Genomic DNA, 23515 nt, shown 5'->3' with positions numbered 1-23515 from the left:
TGGAATGTCATTTGGAAAAATCAGGCTCTGCTAGAATATGCTGCTGGGAGTGTGAGAAGCTTACAGCAACATTCACTGGAGAAGTTCAGGCTTATAGCAGTCCTCAAATCCTTGCTATTAGTGAAACTAATTCCAGAAAAGCAAAAAAGAGGCAATGAGGCTCTCAGGGACAAAACATAATAGTAGGATTGTGACTAGAGATAGAGCAGCGATGAGTCTCAGGGTGAGGTCTGAGCAGTGCTCCTCAGATCTTTTTGGATCTCCACATCCTGTACGGGGCCCTGGATGGGGCCAAATCCTTCAGTTGGTGCCAGTGAGGGAAGCCTGGTAACAAAAAGAAGAGCTGGAATCATTTGCAAGCCCATCCCTGGTAGCTAGCAGGCCTCAGTAAATATAGAATAGGTTGAGGAGGAAAAAAAAATGGTGAAGGCAACAGCTTCCTCTCAAGGCATTATTTGGTGAACCAGTGTACTATTGTTACTTAGACTGCATGATTATTTTGAGAGACTTTGGTGGAGACATTGAAACTTTGAAATTTTGGGATGATGCTCCTTTGCCCTCCCCTAAACATCTCTTGGTACACACAGCCTCTGCTTATGGACCAGTAGATTTTAATGTGGAATTCAGAAGAAGGGTGCTTCCTGGCCAGAGTGATGGAGACAGAAGCATAAGGAAGAATCCCGCAGGAGTCATGGGAAGGACTCTCTATTCTATATGGGTAGAAATTGAGATTTAGGTCTAGGATAACCTGATTCTGAAGGAATAGAAACCCCACAGCTAATACATGGAATCCAACAATAATGGTAAATATAATAGCTTCTTACTTTTAAAATATCATATTCAATTATTTGAAATTAACTCTGCTTTTGTTGTTTGATTTAATCCTCAAAATGAATGAGAAAATATTATTACTTCCATTTTTATTAATGCTAACTGTGAGGTTCTAGATGGTAGAGCCTGATCTCACACTAAAGTGGGACTAATTTGATTTCTTTGTCTTTCCTTGTATGACAAACTATTCAAAAAACATGATTTAAAACCAATGCTGATATACACTGAGAAGTTCACAGAATTTTCTATAGATTACAGGAGTTATGTTTTCCAAGGGAGCATCATACTTATTGGTACCTTACCCTTGGCATTTAGTCATGGATTTTCCGCATGGCTTTTCTTGCATTACTGGCCTGAGATTTAGATCTGTAAGTCTTTCTCTTTAACAAAACAATACTCTTCCTAAGGGTAGGCAAATGTTTCTGTAAGTTACACAGTGCCTAGCCCAACGACATCTGCACAGTGTTACTAAATTACTATTTGGTGATTTTTTTCTGTAATAGTGTGAGATAAGACTGTTTGTAATAGTGTGAGATAAATCTGTCTTTGTTATTTTGTGAATTTTACATAGATGACAGCCTTTAAAATTTTGTATCCTGTGTGATTTTTCTGTAATTTCTTTTTACTAGCATGTGGTAAGGACTTGCCTAATAACAAAAAAGCACATGTACACAGATATGAAATCCTCAATGTTGGAATTTCCATCTCTCTCTTTGTGAAATATTGTTTTGTAAAATAAAGTAAGTAAAAATCAGCAGTAGCTGGTTAGTGTTAAGAAAAAATGTTATCTGAGTGGCCCTTAAATTTCTAGTTTGTTAGAAATTAACATCCTCAGGAGTGCAAGTGAAAGATTCCTAAAGAAGATTTCAAAAGTGCTTCCAATGTGTTTGAGACATTATGAGAAAACTATGTGCTAACAGGATTCAGTGACATTGAATGGGGGATTTGTTCCAACAGGTTCAGATGTCTGTTTCACAGCAACAGACCAATATACTGAGACAACAGGGTTTGCAGCAGAGAAAGAGTTTGATTGCAGAGTGGGAGGAGACTCTCAAATTCATCTTCCTGAGACAGAAGCTTGCTCTGTCACCCAGGCTGGAGTGCAGTGCAGTGGCACGATCTTAGCTCACTGCAACCTCCGCCTCCCGGGTTCAAGCAATACTCCTGCCTCAGCCTCCCAAGTAGCTGGGATTACCAGTGCCCACCACCACCCCCAGCTAATTTTTGTATTTTTAGTAGAGTTGGGGTTTCACCATGTTGGCCAGGCTTGCCTCAAACTCCTGACCTCAAGTGATCCGCCTGCCTCAGCCTCCCAAAGTGCTAGGATTACAGGCATGAGCTACTGGGCCCAGTCCTGGTTTGGGGTTTTTAAGGGGATCATGGAGGGCAATGTGCTAGAAAACTAGGGTCATTGATTGGTCAAGGTAAGGAGGATAAAATCATCAGGATGTAGAAATTGCATTCTTTCATAGGTTGGCTTCCCATGGGGTCCTTCAGACCAGTTGAAATCAATTAGTCCCATTTTAGTGTGAAATCAGTTTCACTGGTAGGCAAGACATGAAAAAATGTCTCAAAGGGAAAACTTAACATTTTGTAATGTTCAAGTTGCTGTCTATAGAGCAAGTAAGGGGAACTATAATCTTGTGACAGTGTTTATGTGATTCTGGGATGATAGTCAGCAAACAGCTATGAGGAAGCAGGTCTGGCAGCAGGTTAACCTGATGTTAATGCTGAGTGTGCTGCAAGCTGGGTTTAATTTTCATATCTCTCCTACCCTTCTTCCTGGTTTAATTTTACAAAGTTTATGGAACGGGTTTATATTTACAGTATAAATGGAAAGACATTCAGAGTTTAGCTACTTTCATAGTCTTCTTTATTTCTCAGGAAATAATATTTATTTTTTTCTTCTATTGGGAATGATATAGTTAACTCCTTCCATACTTAGTAAGTTAGGAGAATTTTCTTTCCCCCATCCCCTTTCTTTTATTAAGTCAGGGAAAGAGGATAGAATGAGAAGTTTTAGATGAAAGATGACTCTTTTTAAAGAGAAGTTGCTTACTTGAAAACATAAACAAGAGTAAATTATTTCCCCAATATCAAATATTGATGATTTCCACTATGACAGATAACTAGACAAATTTTTCCTTTGAAAATATGTTTTTATGTATTTGACATAGAGGAAAATATTGATTTTGTTTAAACTTCCAGAAGAGTGTTTCACTTGAGTGCTAGTTCATGATTGTGGTAGAAAGGGAGATGCAGAAATATGTGATATCATTTGTCTTCTTACCCATCATACTCTTAACAATTTTATTTTTTTCATACACCTCTATGCATTCTCACTTCTTTCAGACAATCCCTCCGGACTTCTTAACACTTACAGAACACTTTCAAGACTAAAATTTTTTTATCTAAACCATGCATTAAAATTTTTTTCTACAGGTAAGAATAAAACCATTCTCATTAATTTTAATGAGTGTTTAATATATCATAGAGTTTCACAATTTTTTTTAACAAAGACTCTTAATAATTGCTAACTGTCAGCCTTAGTATTTTCTCTGCTTCACCCAGTTTCTCAGAGCTGCTTCAGAGACCGAGAAGTGAAATATGTTCTTTTTCACACCTACATTTTCTAAAAATAAAATGACCAACTGATTAAAAAAAAAAAAGAAAAAAAAAAACCTTGTGAGTAGTCAAACTGAAAAGAAAGTCATCAAAAATAAATAACAGAAAACATAAAAAAATCTTTTAACCAAACTTTGCATTAAAAAAAAAAAGCAAAAAAAGAAAGGAATCTGAGTCAATAAAAAATTATTCTCTGTGGTAAAATAGCACCAGGTAGTTTTACTACCTGGTTTTCTCTTGCTTCTGAGACTGTTTTTAATGAAAGTTCAAGAGGTGTTAGTTCAGTCTCAGCTGGGGTCATAAACTCATTCCAAAGACCCACTAGATATGGTGGTGACCATAATCAATGTCTTAAAAATAAAACCCAGCTGGGCGCGGTGGCTCGCGCCTGTAATCCCAGCACTTTGGGAGGCTGAGGAGGGTGGATCACGAGGTCAGGAGATCGAGACCATCCTGGCTAACATGGTGAAACCCCGTCTCTACGGAAAATACAAAAAAATTAGCCGGGTGTGGTGGCGGGCACCTGTAGTCCCAGCTACTTGGGAGTCTGAGGCAGAAGAATGGCGTGAACCTGGGAGGCAGAGCTTGCAGTGAGCCAACATCACACCACTGCACTCCAGCCTGGGCAACAAAGTGAGACTCCATCTCAAAACAAACAAACAAACAAAAAAAGAAACAAAACAAAACCAAAAAACCCTTTTATTAAGATTTTTTAAATTGTTGACGTTCACTTAGAGATGTCTTTTCACAAAAAATCAACACCATTCTTAAAATATTTTTGCAAAGAAAATTGGCAAAATACAGAGAAACTGAAAGAATAGAAGAAAGTATCGTGAATCCCTCATATGCATCATCTAGATTTCATAATTTACTAGTATTTATTAATACTTTACTGTATTTATTACATGTTTGAGATTTATGCAACTTTATTACCCTTAAGTTTATTTTTATTTTTTATTGAGGTATAATTTACATAAAATAAAATTCCTCAGTGTGAGGTAGATAATTTTATGGGATTTGACAAATGCATACAGTCAGGGAACAAGCACCAGAATCATGATTGAGAACATTCCATCATCCTGAAATTTTCTAATGGTCATTTTTAATCAGTTTCTTTCCTCCACTGAAACCTCAGTAAAACACTGATTTACCTTCTTATTCTATAGTTTTGTCTTTTCCAGAATTTCATATAAATAGAATCATAAGATGTATAATATTTTGTGTCCGGCTTATTTTGCTTCATATAATGCTTTTGAGATTCATACATGTTATTAAACATCGATGATTTTTCCTTTTTTTCTTGCATTAATGCTCCTTCGTATGGATATACTGAAGTTTTCCGTTCTGTAGCTAATGGACCTTTGGTTTTTTTCCCAGTTTTTTGAGACTCTGTCTCAAAAAGAAAAAAAAATCAAATTTAATTTTTAAAATAGATAAACACTTTTCAAATTACCCACTTTTTCTTAAGTGAGCCTTACTAATTTGTGATTTTCAAGGAATGTATTCATTTAATCTATTTTTGTGAAATTTATTGGCATGATATTCGCTTATTACTCTATTTATTTATTTATTTATTTATTTATTTATTTATTATTTTTGAGCTGGAGTCTCACTCTGCCGCCCAGGCTGGAGTGCAGTGGAGTGATCTTGGCTCACTGCAAGCTCTACCTCCCAGGTTCACACCATTCTCCTGCCTCAGCCTCCCGAGTAGCTGGGACTACAGGCGCCCGCCACCGCGCCCGGCTAATTTTTTGTATTTTTTTAAGTAGAGACAGGGTTTCACCATGTTAACCAGGATGGTCTCGATCTCCTGACCTCGTGATCTGCCCACCTCGGCTTCCCAACGTGCTAGGATTACAGGCGTGAGCCACTGCGCCTGGCCCCTTATTCCTCTTTTAATGTCTGTAGGGTCTGAAGTGATAGGAGGTAATTTGTTTCTTCTCTTTCTCTTTTTTTGTTTGATCAACTCAGCTAGAAATTCATCAATTTTATTGATTTTTGAAAAAACAGTTCTGGCTTCATTGATTTTTTTAAAATTGTTTTTTCAGTATTCTATTTCATTGATTTATTTTCTTATCTTTGTTGTTTTCTTCCTTCTACTTACTGTAAGTTTAATTTGTTCTTCTTTTGCTAGTTGTTTTTTTTTTTTTTTTAATAAGATGAATGTTTAGATCACTGGTTTGAAACCTTTGTGCTCTTCTGACATAAGCATTTAATGTTATATTTTTCCTGTAAATATTGATTTTGCTGCATATCACAGAAACTCTTACTTAAAATATTTTCTAATTTATTGTTTTTGTTTCTCACTCATACATAGAATGTTTAGAGTTAAATTTCAGACATTTGAAACTTTTCTAAATGTTTTTATTTTTGTTAACTTTTAATTTAATTCTGTTGTGGTCAGAAGGCATATTCCGTAAGATTTAAAATATTTTGAGATCTATTGAGACTTGTGTTAAGGCCCAGCATATGATCCATGTTGGTGAATGCTTTATATACACTTCCAAAAAATGTGTATTCTGCAGTTTCTGAATATAGTGCTCTAAAAATGTCAATTAGGTGAAGATAGTTGTTAGTGTGATTCAGGTCTTCTATATTCATATAGATATTTTTATCTAGTTTTTCTATTAATTACTGAAAAGAGTGTGTTACCATTCTTAATGATGATTTGGATTTGTCTTTTTCTTTTTAGTTCTGTAACTTCTTTATATATTTTCATCTCTCTTGCTAGGAACATAGATATTTATAATTGTTATATCTTCCTGATATATTGAACCTTGTATCATTGTCCATAGCAATATTCCCTGTTTTGATGTCTATTTTGTCTGATTTAATATGCCACTTCAACTTTCTTATGCTTTCTCGGTGTGTTTGTATTTTTGTATTTAAAGTGTACCCGCAACCGGGTGCAGTGGCTAACGCCTGTAATCCCAGCACTTTGGGAGGCCTAGGTGGGTGAATCACCTAAGGTCAGGAGTTCCAGACCAACCTGGCCAACATGGTGAAACTACTGTCTCTATTAAAAATACCAAAAATTAGTTGGGTGTAGTGGCAGATATCTGTAATCCCAGCTAGTTTGGAGGGTAATACAGGAGAATCGCTTGAACCCGGGAGGTGGAGGTTGTGGTGAGCCAAGATTGAGCCATTGCACTCTAGCCTGGGCAACAAGAGTGAAACTCCATCTCAAAAAAATAAAGTGCACCCCCTTTGTAGATAACAAAGAGCTGAGTTTTGCTTTTATATCTAGTCTGGCAATCTTTGCCTTTTGATTGGAGTATTTGGTCTATTTACATTTAATATAATTACTGATAAGATGGATTTTAGTCTGCCATTTTGCTATTTGTTTTATATTGATCTTACTTGATTTTGTTCTCTGTCCTTTTCTGTATTTTGTGTGTGTGTGTGTGTCGGGGTGGGGATAACCACTTATTTTTTGTTTCTATGTTTAGTGGCATAAAAAGTTACCCATATATTTTTGAAGTATCATGTACAATGTGATTCAATTGATAAGTTTTATATGGAGAGATAAGATACATATGTATGATACACATGTGTTACAGCCTAAATATTTGTGCCCTTCAAAATGTTGAAGCTCTTACCCCAAATATGACTGTGCATGGAGATAGAGCCTTTATGGAAGTAATTAAGGTTAAATGGGGTCATAAGGGTAGAGTCCTTATCAAAAAGGATTTATATCTTTCTCTCCCTTTCTCTTCTTCCTTTCTTTTTTTCCTTCCTCCCTCCCTCCCACCCTCTCTCTCTCTCTCACTCTTTCTTTCTCTCTCTCTCTTTCTTTCTTTCTTTCTTTCTTTCTTTCTTTCTTTCTTTCTTTCTTTCTTTCTTTCTTTCTTTCTTTCTTTCTTTCTTTCTTTCTTTCTTTCTTTCTTTCTTTCTTTCTTTCTTTCTCCTTCTCTCTTTCTCAATAGCTTTGTGGTACAAGTAGGTTTTGGTTACATGGGTGAATTGTATAGTGTTGAATTCTGATATTGTCGTGTATTTGTCATCCAAGTACTGCCCATTGTACCCAACATGTAGATTTTGCTCCTCATTCCTCTCCCACCTTTCCCCTCCCCTGTTCTGAGTCTCCAAAGTCTATTATACCACTCTGTATGCCTTTGCATACCCATAGCTTTTAAGTGCGAATATATGGTGTTTGGTTTTCCATTCCTGAGTTACTTCACTTAGAATAGTGTTCTACATCTCTATCCAATTTGCTTCAAGACACTTTCATTCTTTCTTTCTTTCTTTTTTTTTTTTGATAGAATATTGCTCTGTCATCCAGGCTAGAGTTCAGTGGCAGATCTTGGCTCACTGCAACCTCCGTCTCCCGGGTTCAAGTGATTCTCCTGCCTCAGCCGCCCAAGTATCTGGGACTATAGGCATGCACCACATGCTTGGGTAATTCTTGGATTTTTAGTAGCAATAGATACTAAATAATTCTTGTATTTTTAGTAGCAATAGAGAGCATCATGTGGGCCAGGCTGGTTTCTAACTCCTGACCTCAAGTGATCTACCTGCGTTGGCCTCCCAAAGTGCTGGAATTATAAGCATGAGCCATCATGCCCAACCTCATTCTTTTTAATGGCTGAAAAGTATTCCATGGTGCCTGTACACCACATTTTCTGTATCCACTCATTGATTGATGGACACTTAGGCTGGTTCCATATCTTACCAATTGTGGATTGTGCTGTGATAAGCATATGTGTGCAGATGTCTTCTTGATACAATGACTTCTTTTCTTTTGGGTAGATACCCAGTAGTGGGGTTACTAGATTAAATGGTAGACCTACTTTTAGTTCTTTAATAAGTCTCCATGCTGTTTTTCATAGAAGTTGTACTAATTTATATTGCCACAGTGTATAAGCATTCCCTTTTCACCACATCCATGCCAAGATCTCTTGTTTTTTGACTCTTTAATAGTGGCCATTCTGGCTGGGGTAAAGTGGTATCTCATTGTGATTTTAATTTGCATTTCCCTGATGATTAGTGATGTTGAGAGTCTTTCATATGTTTGTTGTCCATTTGTAGCTCTTCTTTTGAGAAATGTCTTTTCATGTCATTTTCTCACTTTTTGATGGGATTATTTGGGTTTTTTCTTACTGATTTGTTTGAGTCCCTTACAGATTCTTGATATTAGCCCTTTGTTGGATCCATAGTTTGCAAATATTTTCTGTCATTCTGTGGGTTTTCTGTTTACTCTGATGATTATTTCTTCTGTGGTACAGAAGCTTTTTAGTTAAATAAGTCTCATTTGTTTATTTTTGTTTCTGTCCTATTTGCTTTTAGAGTCTTAGTCATAAATTCTTTGCCTAGGCCAAGGTCCAGAAGAGTTTTTCCTCGGTTTTCTTCTAGAATTTTTATGGTTTCACACCTTAGATTTAGGTCTTTGATTCATTTTGAGTTGACTTTTGTATATATAGAGAGATAGGAATCCAGTTTCATCCTTCCATGTGTGGCTATCCAGTTTTTCCAGCACGATTTTTGGACAGGGTGTCTTGTCCTCAATTTTTGTGTGTGTGTGCTTTGTCAAAGATCAGTTGGTTGAAAGTATTTGACTTTCTTTCTGGGTTCTCTATTCTGTTCCATTGGTCTATGTATCTACTTTTATATGAGCATCACGCTGTTTTGGAAACTGTTGCCTGTAATATAATTTAAATTCAGGTAGTGATGCCTCCAGATTTATTCTTTTTGCTTAGAATTGCTTTGGCTGTTTGGGCTCTTTTTTTTCCCCATATGAATTTTAGGATTGTTGTTTTCTAATTCTGTCAAAAATAATTTTGTTATTTTGATAGGAATTGTATTGAATCTGTAGATTGCTTTGGGCAGTATGGTCATTTTCGTGACATTGATTATTACAATCCTTGAGCATGGGATGTATCTCCGTTTGTGTCATCTGTCATTTCTTTCAGCAGTGTTTTGTAGTTCTCCTTGCAGAGCTCTGTCAACTTCTTTGTTAAGTATATTCCTAGGTGTTTTTTAAAATTTATTTTTGCAGCTATTGTAAAAGGGATTGAATTCTTGATTTGATTCTCATCTTGGTTGTTGTTGGTGTATAGCCGTGCTACTCTATTGTATACATTGATTTTATGTAATTCATTTATCAAATCTAGAAGTCTTCTGGAGAAGTCCCTAGGGTTTTTTAAGTGTGTGATCATGTCATCAGCAAACAGCTGCGAACCCAGAAAACATGAGACAGGTCTTAGATAAGATAATTTAGAAAGTTTACTTTGCCAAGGTTGAGGATGAACCTGTGACCAGTCTCAGGAAGTCCTGATGACATGTGCCCAAGGTGATCAGGGCACAACTTGGTTTTATACAATTTAGGGAGACATGAGACATTCATCAACATATGTAAGAAGTACATTGGTTTGTTCCAAAAAGGTGGGACAACTTGAAGCAAAGGCAGGAAGCAGGGAGGGAGCTTCCAGGTCACTTATAGGTGAGACAAAAAGGGTTGCACTCTTTTGAGTTTCTGATTAGCCTTTCCAAAGGAGGCAATCAGACATGCATCTTTCTCAGTAAGCAGAGGGATAACTTTGAATAGAATGGGAGGTAGGTTTGCCCTAAGCAGTTTCCAGCTTGAGTTTTCCTTAGTGATTTTGGGGGCCCAAGATATTTTCCTTTCATATAACCATAGTTTGACTTCCTCTTTTCCAGGTTGGGTGCCTTTCATTTCTTTCCTTTGCCTGATTGCTCCGGCTAGGACTTCCAATCAATTTTTTTTTTTTAGTATTTCGTTTTAATTTCTCGGTGAGATTTTTGGTTGTGTCTCTCTGTATTATTAATTTAGTGGTTGCTATAGAGAATATGCACCTTAAAATGAGCACTGTACAATATGCACCTTAAAATTAGCCTCAGTCAATTAAGAGTTAATATTTGAATTACTTTGGGGGAAAGTATAGCAATGTTAAAACAGGCTATTTTTCTTTGCCAACTCTCAGTACTATATTATATATAGTTCGTGTGTGTATGTTGTAAACCCATTATACGGTGCTGTTATTTTGACTTCAAACATACATATTTCTTTCAAAGACACTAAGAGAAACAACAAATGATCTACCTATTTACTAGTTTTTCATATTTATCCCTACATTTACTTCTGGGACTCTTCATTTTGTTGATCTGAGTAGTTGCCACTTAGTAGCATTCCACCTGACTCTTCCCTTCTCCTAGGGATGTATCCACTCAATTTTTGTTTATTTGAAAGTGTCTGTTTTTCTTTTAATTTAAATAATAGCTTTGCTGGATATAGAATTCTTGTTTGTTTTTTCCTTTAGCACTTTGAGCATTTCCTTTCAGTTTCTTCTGGGTCCCATAGTTTCTGAAGAGGAGTTAATCATTAATTTTGTTGTGGCTCTCCTGTATATAATATATGTTTTTCTGGCTGTTTTAAATATTTTCTTACTATCTTTGGCTTTCAGGAGTTTGATTATGATGTGTATAAGGACAATTTGCTGTTTGATTATTTGAGTTAAGATTTGTTAAAATTCTTAGACCTATAAATTAATATTTTCCAACAAATTTGGAAAGTTTTAAGACATTATTTAAAATTTTTTTCTTCCTTTTTTTCTCTAGTCTAGGATTTCCATTATACCTATTTAGAGCACTTCATATTGTTCTCAAAGTTTTCTGAGGTTTTTTTTTGGTCAATATTTTATTTTCTTTCAGCTAGGGCCATTTCTATGGATGTATTTTCAATTACATGAATTACTTTTTTTGGTCTTCTGTCTGCTCTTCAGTCCATTTAGCCATTTTAAATTTCAGTTATTTACTTTTCAGCTCTATATCTTTTTGAAAAACATGATTTCTACTGTTTCGCTGAGATTTCTTATTATCACTAGCAAATTTTCTTTTAATTTCCTTTAAATCCAGCATATTTTCTATTAATTCTTTGAACATATTTATAATAGCTTATTTGATGTCTTTACCTGCTAAGTTCAACATCTGGCCCAAATTGGAGGCAGTTTCTATTGATTGCCATTTTTCTTGAATATAGGTCATAATTTTCCATTTCATTGTACCTATCTTTCTAGCTCTGACTGAACCCAACATTAAAAAGAAATCTGGCTGAAGCAGGTGGATTACCTGAGGTCAGGAGTTCAAGACCAGCCTCGCCAACATGGTGAAACCCCATCTCTACTAAAAATACAAAAATTAGCCAGGCATGGTGGCGTGCACCTGTAGTCCCAGCTACTCAGGAGGGTGAGGCAGTAGAATTGCTTGAACTTGGGACGTGGAGGTTCCAGTAAACCGATATCGTGCCACTGCACTCCAGCCTGGGCGACGGAATGAGACGCCATCTCAAAAAAAAAAAAAAAAAAAAGAAAAGAAAAAAAAGAAGTCTGAATTGACAGAGTACCTCAGTCACTCACCTAAGGTATGTATTAACACACTGTCAAGTATCTGTAGGTTTCCATACCACATATCTTCTCTAGCTATGCTTTGTAAGTCTCTGGCTTCTAAAAGAGTAGTCATTGTCACACTGACAATTTACTCTTTATTTGCTTTGTTTGATGAATATAAATAGCTACAGTGAAAAAAATTAAGACCCTTAAAAATATCTATTTAGGACTGGAGTTACTGATATTGATTCTGTTGACCTAGTCTTCATTATGTATTGAATTCCTGAATCACAGAGAGCTTCTTCTTTTATATTATGCAGCTCAAGTCTTTTCCTATATATTAGATTATATCAACTTGATTAAATTTGCTTTTATATGTCTCAACTGGCAGTCATTTCCATGGGCAAAATAAAAACCTTTGAATTATCTTCTTATTTGATTAGGACATGCTGTATTTTTTAAAGCATTTTTTTCTCTTTTCTAAATCAAGATTTAGTCATCTTAATTAGAAGTGGTAGGCCCTACAGCCAAATTTTAAATCAAGCCAACAGCCCCAGTTTTTGACATGGCAGTGGACATTGGTATAAGGAAGTCTTCCTTTATTATCATTCTCTGTGGAAGAAGGAAGCAGAGCAATTACTATTGCAGAGTAATTTAATACTGTTTTATTAAACATAGCCTTTCATCTTGGTAAGGAGTTCTGGGATTCATGAGGATGTACATTTTCTGTGAAATACTATCTTGTTTAAACAGATTAATTCATAATCTATAGTCATATTATAAAAACATAAAGGAATAAAGATGAACTAAATTCTGAGAAGAGAATAAAGTGTAAGAATCAATTAACTTGCATCCTTTTTAAAAATTATGATACTATTACTTTAATAGTTAGATGTAGTTTTCCTGTTTCTTATCTGAGTTAAGGTTATTTCTTTATGTCAGGTACTTGACATGTTAGACTAGAGAATAGGAATTAAAACTTGATTAATGGTCCCAGTTTAGAGTTTAAATCATTCAGATACATTAAATTGTTATAAAGCGATGCTTGTTTTTAAATAGTGGGTGGCTCTTTTAGTAGACATTATTTGGTGTTTAAATTACAGTTTACTTTCTCTACACAGGAAGTGTTTTGGAGGAATAGCATTTTGGGCATTTTAGAACACTTCTATGAAAGGAAATGTTTTTTATGTAAAGATTTCTATGTAAAAGTGCTATGGAAACAAAGTTTTTCTCATACTTCTTTTAATAGCAACTATTATTTTCTCTAAAGGGAGAGAAAAAAATTAAATTGCAGAGAAATGAAAGGATTTTCTTCTGAAACTAGATGAAGTCTTTAATTCAATGGAATATTCATTTTATTTTTCATACTTGATTAGTCCTTTATTCATCAGATTATTCCATGTTTTCCATATTTTAATGTCTATGGATCTATGTTTTAATATGTATGTAAAAATTTGCTCCATGGCACTTAAGGCACAAAAAAACCTATATCCATTTATTTTATTGATTTTTAAATAATAATTTGTCCAGGCCCCACTTAACCACAATGTTTTAAATCCTCAGAATCATATTATTTTCCCCAACCTCTGAGTTAGCCACATTAGAATGAGGTATACCTCAGGGTAATATGAGAGCCCCATGTTAATGCCTTCCTGGCTACCTCCAATGGCTTATTCAGATGCATATTGGAGAGGTGGCTCTTATGACTATGGCCAATTCCACCTCAACCTGCTATCTATTACCAAATGGGCTTTTAGGCTTTCTTTCTGTTCTCCTTCCTAGGAGTCCTGGCTATTATGGTAATACTAGATACGGATGTCAGGAAACCTATTTTTGCAAGCAAAGCAAAAAGGAGCACTTCTGCTTCCTTAGAGATTGGTTGATATTTTTGAAATATACCACTACTGTACTTGGGCAAAGCAAATATCTTACTCATTTTTCTAGAGATTTAAATCTTGCCTGGTCAGGGTGTCTACACTGTTAGCAGACAAAGGAGCACACCCAAGTGGCCAGACATGGAGTTTAATCCCTCCACTCAGTAGCCATTTCTGAGTATTCTCTGAAGCTGTGAAATGGTCATGATAATTTTCTCAAAATCATATTTTTGCACCAACTCTAGAAGCTGTAGTACATGCTGGGGAATGTTATGCTTAGAAGGATTCTTAGCAATGTGGAGGGAGATTCCTATTATCCAACAAAATGCATTTGCTCCAAACACACCACACCTTTATTTAAAAAAAATAAAAGCAAATATGGCTTGATGTTTACTCATCAGAGTTGTCATAAAATTCAACCTCGGTCATTTGGGACTCACTTTTCCCTATTTCTTCAGGGTGAAACAAGATCAGTAGAACTTGCTTAGACTAGGGCAGAATTTCTTAATCTTGACACTACTGACATTTTAGACCAGATAATTCTTTGTTGTGAGGGCTGTCCTGTATATTGGAGGGTGTTTAGCAGCATCCCAGCCTCTACTCACAAGATGCCAGAAGCATCATCTGGGTGCTCATGCAGGAAATGTAGAACCCTCCTCCTCTACATACCTAGGCATTGCCAAATATCCCTTTGAAGGGTAGTTACTCCTGGTTGAGAACCACTGCTCTAGAATAATTGGGAAGGGGTCTAGTTTCAGTTTTAGTTTTTATGGCTGCTATTGACATTTGTCTTTGACAATGTCTGCTTGTCACTGAAGGCTTGTGCTTCTATTTTCCTTTTGCGGAGTCATAAAATCTCTGTCAAGGCTCCCAGGCTATAGTACTTACTGCCTAAACTCTTCAGGCACACTAGCAATGATCCTTCTTAGAGGTCTTATAAGCCCTGAAAATGCTGTGTACAGAGGGCAGAGTCCTTCTTGGGAGATCCTGCCCCCAGCATCTGGGGACTCAGTTCTTTCTGAGCTCAGATCTTTTATTTATTTATTTATTTATTTATTTATTTATTTATTTATTTATATTTATTTATATTTATTTTTTATTGAGATGGAGTTTTGCCCTTGTCACCCAGGCTGGAGTGCAATGGCACAATCTCAGCTCACTGCAACCTCAACCTTCCAGGTTCAAGCAATTATCCTGCCTCGGCCCTTCCGAGTAGCTGGGATTATAGGTGCCCACCACCACGCCTGGCTAATTTTTGTGTTTTTAGTAGAGACAGGGATTCACCATGTTGGCCAGGCTGGTTTGAACTCCTGACCTCTGGTGATCCGCCCCAAATTTTTGGGATTACAGGCATGAGCCACTGTGACCGGCCAAACTCAGATCTTCTCTATCTCCTTCAATTCTACAGTTTTCTTTATCTTAGAAAATCCCAAACAGTGGTATTATGAAACTAACTTTGAGAACAATCCTTAATTATCTTGGAAAAGTAGAACCTCATGTCCAGGACACAAAGCCCTGGTTTTCTTGCCAATACCTCAATGGAAACACTGTAGTCTATGTATCCATTTACTCCTTTTTCTCTTTTTAATTGCTCTTCTCTAATTCTCCTCCCTTCCTATGTTATCTCTCATTTTCTTCTCAACTTGTTTTCTTTATTCTGTCTTCCCTTCTATTTCTTCTTCAGAGCAGCAGTTATTGGCACAGAAAATTTAGGAGAATGAATAGGAATCTCAATTGTGTGTGGTGGCTCATGTCTGTAATCTTAGCACTTTGGGAGGCCAAGGCTCGAGGATTACTTGAGTCTAGGAGTTTGAGGCCAGCCTGGGCAACCTAGTGAGAACCCAGCTCTACAAAAAATTTCAAAGTAGCTGGAAATGGCAGTACATGCCCGTAGTCCCAGCTATTAGGGAGGCTGAAGCAAGAGGATTGCTTGAGTCTGGGAGGTTGAGGCTGTAGTGAGCCATGATTGCACCGTTGCACTCCAGCCTGGGTAATAGAGTGAGACTCTGTTTCAAAGACAAATACAGCAACAACAAAAATGGGAAACTCATCAATCCTACATCTCTGTTAATTTGGAGGAAAGGAATGTTAAGGCAGAGATAGGAAGTTACACCCATTTTCCCAGGAGGAAAAAATGTGTTTATATGGGACCCCAAAATCATTTATTGCAAAGTACAAAATGTAATGTTTGAAAATTTTACAATGTCAATAAAATGGTCTGCTTCTTCTTTTCTTCCTTTCAAGTTCATTTCATTTCTTTTCTTCAGCTGGCAGCATTGTCTGAACCTTGAAGTCAAGAGCTTTGGCTTATGTCCAAGGGTGAGGGAGCAGGCTAAGGAGAGCAATTCACAGCTTAATGGAAATATTTTGCCACAGGAGGGAGAACTACGATCATTTCTTGGAACATTAAAAAAAATAACTTTTGAATCAACCTGAAGGTTGAGGCAGGATTAAGAATCATCCATAAATTTGAGATGGAAAAGTTCTTGGCAGAGTTTACAAGGCTGGAAAATCACTAGTTTCCCTTTTCCTTATCCACAAAAGGTCAGTAAGTTTATTTAGCCTTTGGATAATATACTCACCACTTTCTCAGCCGTATTCCATATCTGACCATGTTCCAGGCCACTCTTTCTGCACTAGCTTCCACCTGCCACCTCCCTGAAGACCTCCCCGCCGGCCCTCTGGAGATCATTGATGAGGTTGTGTGGGCCTGCCCTCTGGCTCTCTTCTCTCCCTCCAACCAGACTGAGGGTACTCAGGCATTCTCCCTAGTTACCGAGAGGGCCCCATGGCTGTGGGGTGAATGTTTCAGGCCTAATATTCCTTTCCCAAAGGTGAGTCCTGGTAAAGAAGTCAATTCTCCATGTTGGGTGAAGACGATTATGGGCTCTGAACAGGTTCTACTCCATATTTCACAAATGCTCAGCCATTTGAAGTGCTCTGCATCAGGGAAAATGCCTTGTAGCTTAGCTTCCATAGTCTTGCTTTCGTTCAGTTCATTTGGATCCTTCTTTGGCAGTAATCTGGTATACCTCGTAGAAAAGCCATAGGTATTTCTACCCTGTGTGACATCTACTCTGAATTGTGTGCCTCCAATTATGTGAATCTGGCTTTACTGGGGTCCCTAAACTTCTCACCACGCTGATCAGTGCTAGAAGGTAACCCTCAAAAGGACAGCTTGATTTATATCCCCATGGGCCATTCTTACAGTTATTTATGCTGATCTTGACTGATGCTGAACAGCCTGCCCAAACTGCAACCTAATTTACACCCAAATTCATAAGCCAATAGTATTCCAGATGACGTTGCTGTATGTAATAGCATTTTAAGTTAACCCATACTATACTTAGATGTGTAAAAAATGTACCTACTTAACAATTTTTGGTAAGATATTCCAGGTATTTTAGAATAAAGGTGTAAATGTTAACATAATAAATATCACCAAACTTAAGAAATGAAATAACTTTAATTCTTAAAAACAAAAACAAATACAACAACAATAAAAATGGGAAACTCATCAATCCTACATTTCTGTGGATTCAGAGGAGTGTTAGGTAGAGACAGGAAGTTACACCCATTTTCCCAAGAGGAAAAAATGTGTTTATATGGGACCCCAAAACCATTTATTGCAAAGTACAAAATGTAATGTTTGAAAATTTTACAATTTTCAAACCCTTTCTCTGTGGCCCATGCACTTGGTCCCATTTTATTGTTCTCTCTGTCCTCATAGGTTACCACTTATTCTGAATTTTGGCTTTATCATTTTACTTATTTCTTCATAGTTTTTCTTTGTTTTTATATAGTTTGAGATGCAGTTGTGTACAGTCGCTGAAAGCATAGACTCTGGAACCAGACAACCTAGGTCTATGTCCTGGGAATCCCATTTTCTAGCTGTGGCCCCTCTAGAAGTTATTTAATTTCTTTATGTATACTTTGTTTTTTTAAAAATTATGTAAAATGTGGATAATAATGGTACTGACCTCTTAAGGTTATGAAGAGTAACTAATTGAGTATACATAAAATCTTAGAATAGTACCTAGAAGCTCCATGTTAAATGTCTACAATCATTATCTTAAATCCATACTTCTGCATGTTTTAAAATTTCATATAAATGATATCATATGTATCCTTTTGCAACTCCCATTCTTTGCTTAATATTATGTTTGTGACATTCATCCATGTTGATATACATAACTTTCTTTTATGGTAAGTCTTTCATAGTGTGATTTTACCTACATTTATTTATTCATTCTCCTGTTGAAGGACATCTGGGTCATTCTGTTATTTTTGTAATAATACATAATCGTACTATGAGTGCATTTTATGTGTCTCTTTATACTCAGGAACAAGATTTGTTCTAAGACTTGTACATAAAAATAGAATTTGTGAGTCTTGTTTGTTTGTTTACTAAATAATGAATACATTTATTCACAATCCAACCTCCCAGCTCCATCCTTTCCTATAATAATCGCTCTATATAGAGGAGAAACTTAGCTTGTTGAATCAACGTAACCTAGTCTCCTTTGGTTTAAATGGTCTTTTGAATGACTGTTATCTTACCTAGATGGTAAGTTTTCACATTTCCGCTCTTTCCGCTGTGCCTTGCTAAGGTGGCATCTAGGGCCTAATGATCTTGTGGCAGTGTGGGGAGGTGGGAAGGGCCAGAACCTTTCATCCTGCTATCAGGCCTTGTTGACTGCTGGGCCTTCTCTGAGGGCTGCATTCACTACTGGTTGTGGTGGTTTCAGTTGGTCATGAAGTCATTATGTATTGAAGCTGTTTTAACCTAATCTCAAATCTCTGTTGCTTTCCCTGAACTTTAAGTAACTCTGCAGGCCCTCTCTTGCAATTAAGTCAGAGGAAGACTTTTGGGCTTTTGTAGGAACTGGCTAGGCTATGAAAGAGCCATGAGCACCATCTCCAGCTCCTATAACTCTTCCTTCTCCCTGCCGTAATATTGCTTCTGCACCAGATGGCTATGGCTACACGTGGGGATTCTCCTGCCACTCCCTCCCCATAGACACACAAGCTAGACGGGGAGGTGTGTCATGGACTCACTTGATGTTCTCTGGCCTCATCAAACTCTCTGGATGCTTTTATTATGCTTCTCTTTGGGGTTCCATCCCAAGAGAGGGGCAATACTCATATTTGATTTCTCAACTTTATCTTTTTCTGTTATACAGGACATTCACGTGGGCTTGATTCCTATCCTTTTCCTCTTTGGAAAGGAATTCCCCTATGGCCTATCTTCCTTCAACCAGAGGTGCACGTGCCTAGCCTGGTTTCCTTCAGCCAAAGTAGCTGGCAGGATATGGGGAGCGAGAAATCAGTTTAAGGTTAAGAGCACAAACATGAGTTAGTCACAACATTGAACCTACAGCGCAAATGCCAGAATATATCTTTTTTTTTTTTTTTTTTTTTTTTTTAGACAGAGTCTTGCTCTGTCAGCAGGCTAGAGTGCAGTGGTGCAATCTCGGCTCACTGCAACCTCTGCCTCCCGGGTTCAAGCCATTCTTTTGCCTCAGCCTCCTGAGTAGCTGAAACTACAGGCTCACACCACCAAGCCCAGCTAATTTTTGTATTTTTAGTAGAGATGGGGTTTCACCATGTTGGTCAGGATGGTCTAGATCTTTTGACCTCGTGATCCACCCACCTCGGCCTCCCAAAGTGCTGGCTACAGGTGTGAGACACCGAGCCTGACCCAAAATATACCTTTTAACAAGTGTGAGGGTACTGCTGATGACAGGCAACTTAAACCTGGATTCTGATGGAAAATCAAAATATGTGGTTGGTGTCATTCTTATTTATTGTGGGACAGACAGAAACTATTTGAAAGAGAACTGCTGTGGCCAGAAATCTAAATTCATTGGGTAATCATTATATACAACAAGGAGTGCATCTAGCAGGCAGACATGTTCCAACCACAGGCGCTTGTGCTGTGGAGCACGGCACGAGATCAGCAGAGATGATGGAATGGTGGGTATCAAGCCATCCCGGGCTGCTAGAGGCAGTCGAATGTATGGCAAAGCAAAGGCACAGGTTCTGTCCACGTGACCAGCAGAGAGGGTGTGTCTTCATGATGCCGCCACAGGATCTGTCACCACTGCACGTGGACAGAAGTGCTGCTTCAGTCAGAACTCTGCTATGATCTCTCTACTGATGTTTAAGTGCCTCTCAGGATAAGGTATTTCATAGCTTTTGCCTCATAATAATAAGCTAAAAGAATTGAAGGATCAGGAGAAGTCAAAGTGATCATTTCAGATGGTCACTACCTTGCTCATAAAAAACTATAAACTTGCCAATATTATGATAGGCTAGTTGGTTTAAGCAATGGCTGCATTTCAGGGGTGCCCAGGGTGAAGGGCTGTATAAACTCTCTCTTTCATACTCATATATGGCTGCTCTCACAGAATATTGATGAATTAATTCAGGTAGGGTAAATGAGAAGGACATTCAAAGAATTCCATGGCAGAAGCAATTTCACAAGAAGACAAGCAGAAAGCTTATTTAGGAAGCTGTTCGGTTCTTGTGAAAATTCCCTCTTAAGGTATTAGTTATGGGAAGAGGAGTTGGGATCTAATGTTCAGGAATAAATGCTGCTTGCAGAAAAGGTTCAGGTTAATTAAAGCTTCAACATTTTCACCTCTGAGTGCAGGATAATGTTAGCTAACCAAGTGGCAATTTCATAGACCTGGCTTAATGATTTGATGATGAGCCATCCTGGGTTTTTTTTTTTTTTTTTTTTTACCAGTTATGAGATGACAGAGAGGGGAAATAAAGTTAGCTGGAAAGGAAGAAAACAAAGGTTGACTTTCTGGAAGACATTTTAACTCATTTTCACTCTCTAATAAGATTGTACGAATTTCTGGAAATGGGCAGATACTGGGAAAAGTCTTATAAAAAGTTTATGTGTATATATACTACATACAGCTGTATCTATGTAAATATGCAACATTCAAAGGAATAAATCAAAAAATGAAATAAATTAAAACAGACTACTAAAATATGTCTGAATAAATTTAAAAGGGCAAGGAAGGATGAAAAGAGAAACAAAAATTATTGAAGACAAAAAGCAAAATAATAGAACGGTAGACCTAAATCCAAACACCACACACACACACACACACACACACACACACACACACAGAGAGACACACACATACACACACAGTATTGTTTTCTGCATTAATATGACAAGTAGTTTGGCCACGTTTCTTAGCCTGTTAATGTTCCATTTCCGTATTTATAAAGCCGAGTTTGTAGCTGGCTCTTTATCTTGTTGAAGGGTTAGGAGAATTAATGGACTCTTATGTTGGTTCTGAATATCAACCTCCGAAAGTGCAGCACCAAATTCCACTTTCCATACCACACCATGAAAATCTGCTAAATGAAAATGAGTGGAAAAGGAATGTTGCATTTCCTTTCTCTAGCATTCTCACACTTCACCCATGACTTTAGCTCCAGTACTGCAGATCCTCTTCTTAGCCTTAACTCTCTTCTGATTTCTGAGAATTAAGTCGGACTTTAGAATTGGCAACTGAGATGTATTCTACTAGTTGGTGTTGACAGATTTTTATTATATTGAGACCAGAAATTTTTTTTTTAGCAGCATGCATGTGAAAGTACAGGCAAGACAGGGATAGAAAAAGAATGCGCTGGTGTGTTAGACAGTAATGCATATGCTGGAACACAGAGTGTGCAGAAACAGGAGAGGATGCAGGAGTAAGATTGCACAGAAGAATACACGTCTCCAGTGAGAAATCCGAATCCCTGTGATTACCATCAGTAGGAGTAAGACAAATGACCTTTATAAATGAGAGGTAGCTTGAAATTTCCTTTTGTTTTGCTATGAGTTCCCTGCTGGTCCTTTATCAGTTTTCTTTCCCTGGGTCTGGAAGGTTCAGGGCTGATTGTTTTCAGCAGACAGCTCAGTTCTCTCCAGCTCTACTCCCCACAATGGTACTAAAGGGCTACACTTATTAGCAGCAGGCCCCTTCTAGGGAAGAGCTACATAATTTTTAAGGGGACCTAAAATAATTTAGTTCAGAAAAATACCATTATGATTGGCCAGCTCAAAAAAGTGCTGCTGAGCAGACTATAATTCATCTGGCTCCTTTAACAGCTACCATTTAAGTTGCATTTGAACAGTGAAAACAAATAGGCTTTCATTGTATGTCTGAAATGTTTAATATAGCTTCAAAGTTCCAGAGGAAAATACTGCATTGCAGCTCTCCTGTTTTTGCAGCGAATCTCTGTTGGCATGTGGCTGCAGAGGAGGGGCCACCACAAAAGCAGCCTGTTTTCAGCTCAACTCAGCAGATCCCTCAGCTCCAGACTATAATGAAAGAAGTGTCCTCAGTTTGCCCGGGGCAAAGGAGGTAGGGAGGGAAGGCTACATACACAGGTACTAATTAAACAGATTTGGTTATCTTTTTTATTTTTAAAGAATTATTGAATGTTTATCAGGCAATATACTTTCTTCAAAGAGCCAGACATTTTTCTTTTTGAATTCTGGAGGACTTATGAAGCAGATTCAAGATGCCCAACATAGTCTGGCCATTCCTACAGGTCTTGCTTAACTTTAACCATACAGATGTACATTCTGGGTCTTGGCCATCAGCAGACTGGCCAGAGGAAGGCCCACTGCAAACTGAGCAAAATTTGGCGAAAGATTTAGAAGATGATGATGTTCATTCATTTACTCACGTATGCATGTATTCTGTATGCATTAATCGAATATTTCTACCATATTCTGGGCACTGGAAATGCAGAGATAAACAGGATCTAAATCATCAACTTCAAAAGTTGCTTTTTAACCCATGCCAAATAGCAGTTTTCAAGAATGTCTGGATGTCCCCTCGATCTCCTTACTTTCTTTGCACACTGGGACATGGGGGTGGCTCCATTGCAGTGTCTTTTAGTCCAATCAGAGCATTTTCATGCCACTTTTCTGTAAGACTTTGCTGTTACATTTCATTTGTTAAGGAGTGGGGCACACGTGGGACATACAAACATCTGTCATGCCAAGAATGACTCGTGCTTTAGGTAATATTATATCTCCTTTTATAGATTCAGACAGATGAGGTAAAGTGACTTGCCAAAGCTCATTCAGCTAGTGAGTGATAGAGCAGATTCCGACTCAGAGTCCTTATCTGCTGCACCTCCTGTCCCCAAGGTGATCTAATATGAGCTTGCTTTGGCATAGAGTGCAACCAAACCAGCAACTCCTGGGACCCTTGAGTACAAATCTGAGGCCTATTAGAATGGCATTGACCTCACTTAAAAAATTTCTTTAGTCTTTCTGTAGCAGTAATTTAGGCTCACAGGATGCTTATTTCTACTAAAGTACTATTAATAGTTTGCCAAAAGTTTGCCTTTTCTCTCTCTTTTCCTCCCTTCAGTGAATTGTGTTATCAGCTGCCCTTATTACAGTGTTGTCTACTTAAAGCAGTTATGATGGTTTCCTCCTGAAACACAACCATCAAAAATTCTGCTTTAGTAACCCAGAACATTTTCCCTTTGAAGGTATAAAGAGAATTACAAAAAATTTTACTGTATAAGACTTGTGCTTTTTCATAACAACATGAAGCTTCTAAAAAACCTTGCCTCAATTTTTAACAGAGAAGCCTTGTCTATTACTCCAAAAGCAGGTCTGTTTGAGAAAATGTTTTGCAGCTGAGAGCAGTTTGAAAGAGGCTCTTGGTGAGCTTTTGTTCTTGCCTGTTTAACAGCTTAAGGTTTAGAGAAGCCCATTTGAGTTCACCTTTTGCATTTGAGTCCAAAAACTGAATCCATTAAAGGGCTCTCTTGAGCCTGCAGTGAATTTCAGAGCTCCTAGGAGGA

The sequence above is a fragment of the Macaca nemestrina genome, chromosome 8 (genome assembly GCF_043159975.1).
Source record: "Macaca nemestrina isolate mMacNem1 chromosome 8, mMacNem.hap1, whole genome shotgun sequence".
NCBI lineage: Eukaryota > Metazoa > Chordata > Mammalia > Primates > Cercopithecidae > Macaca > Macaca nemestrina.
Note: the sequence above shows the minus strand (reverse complement) of the source record.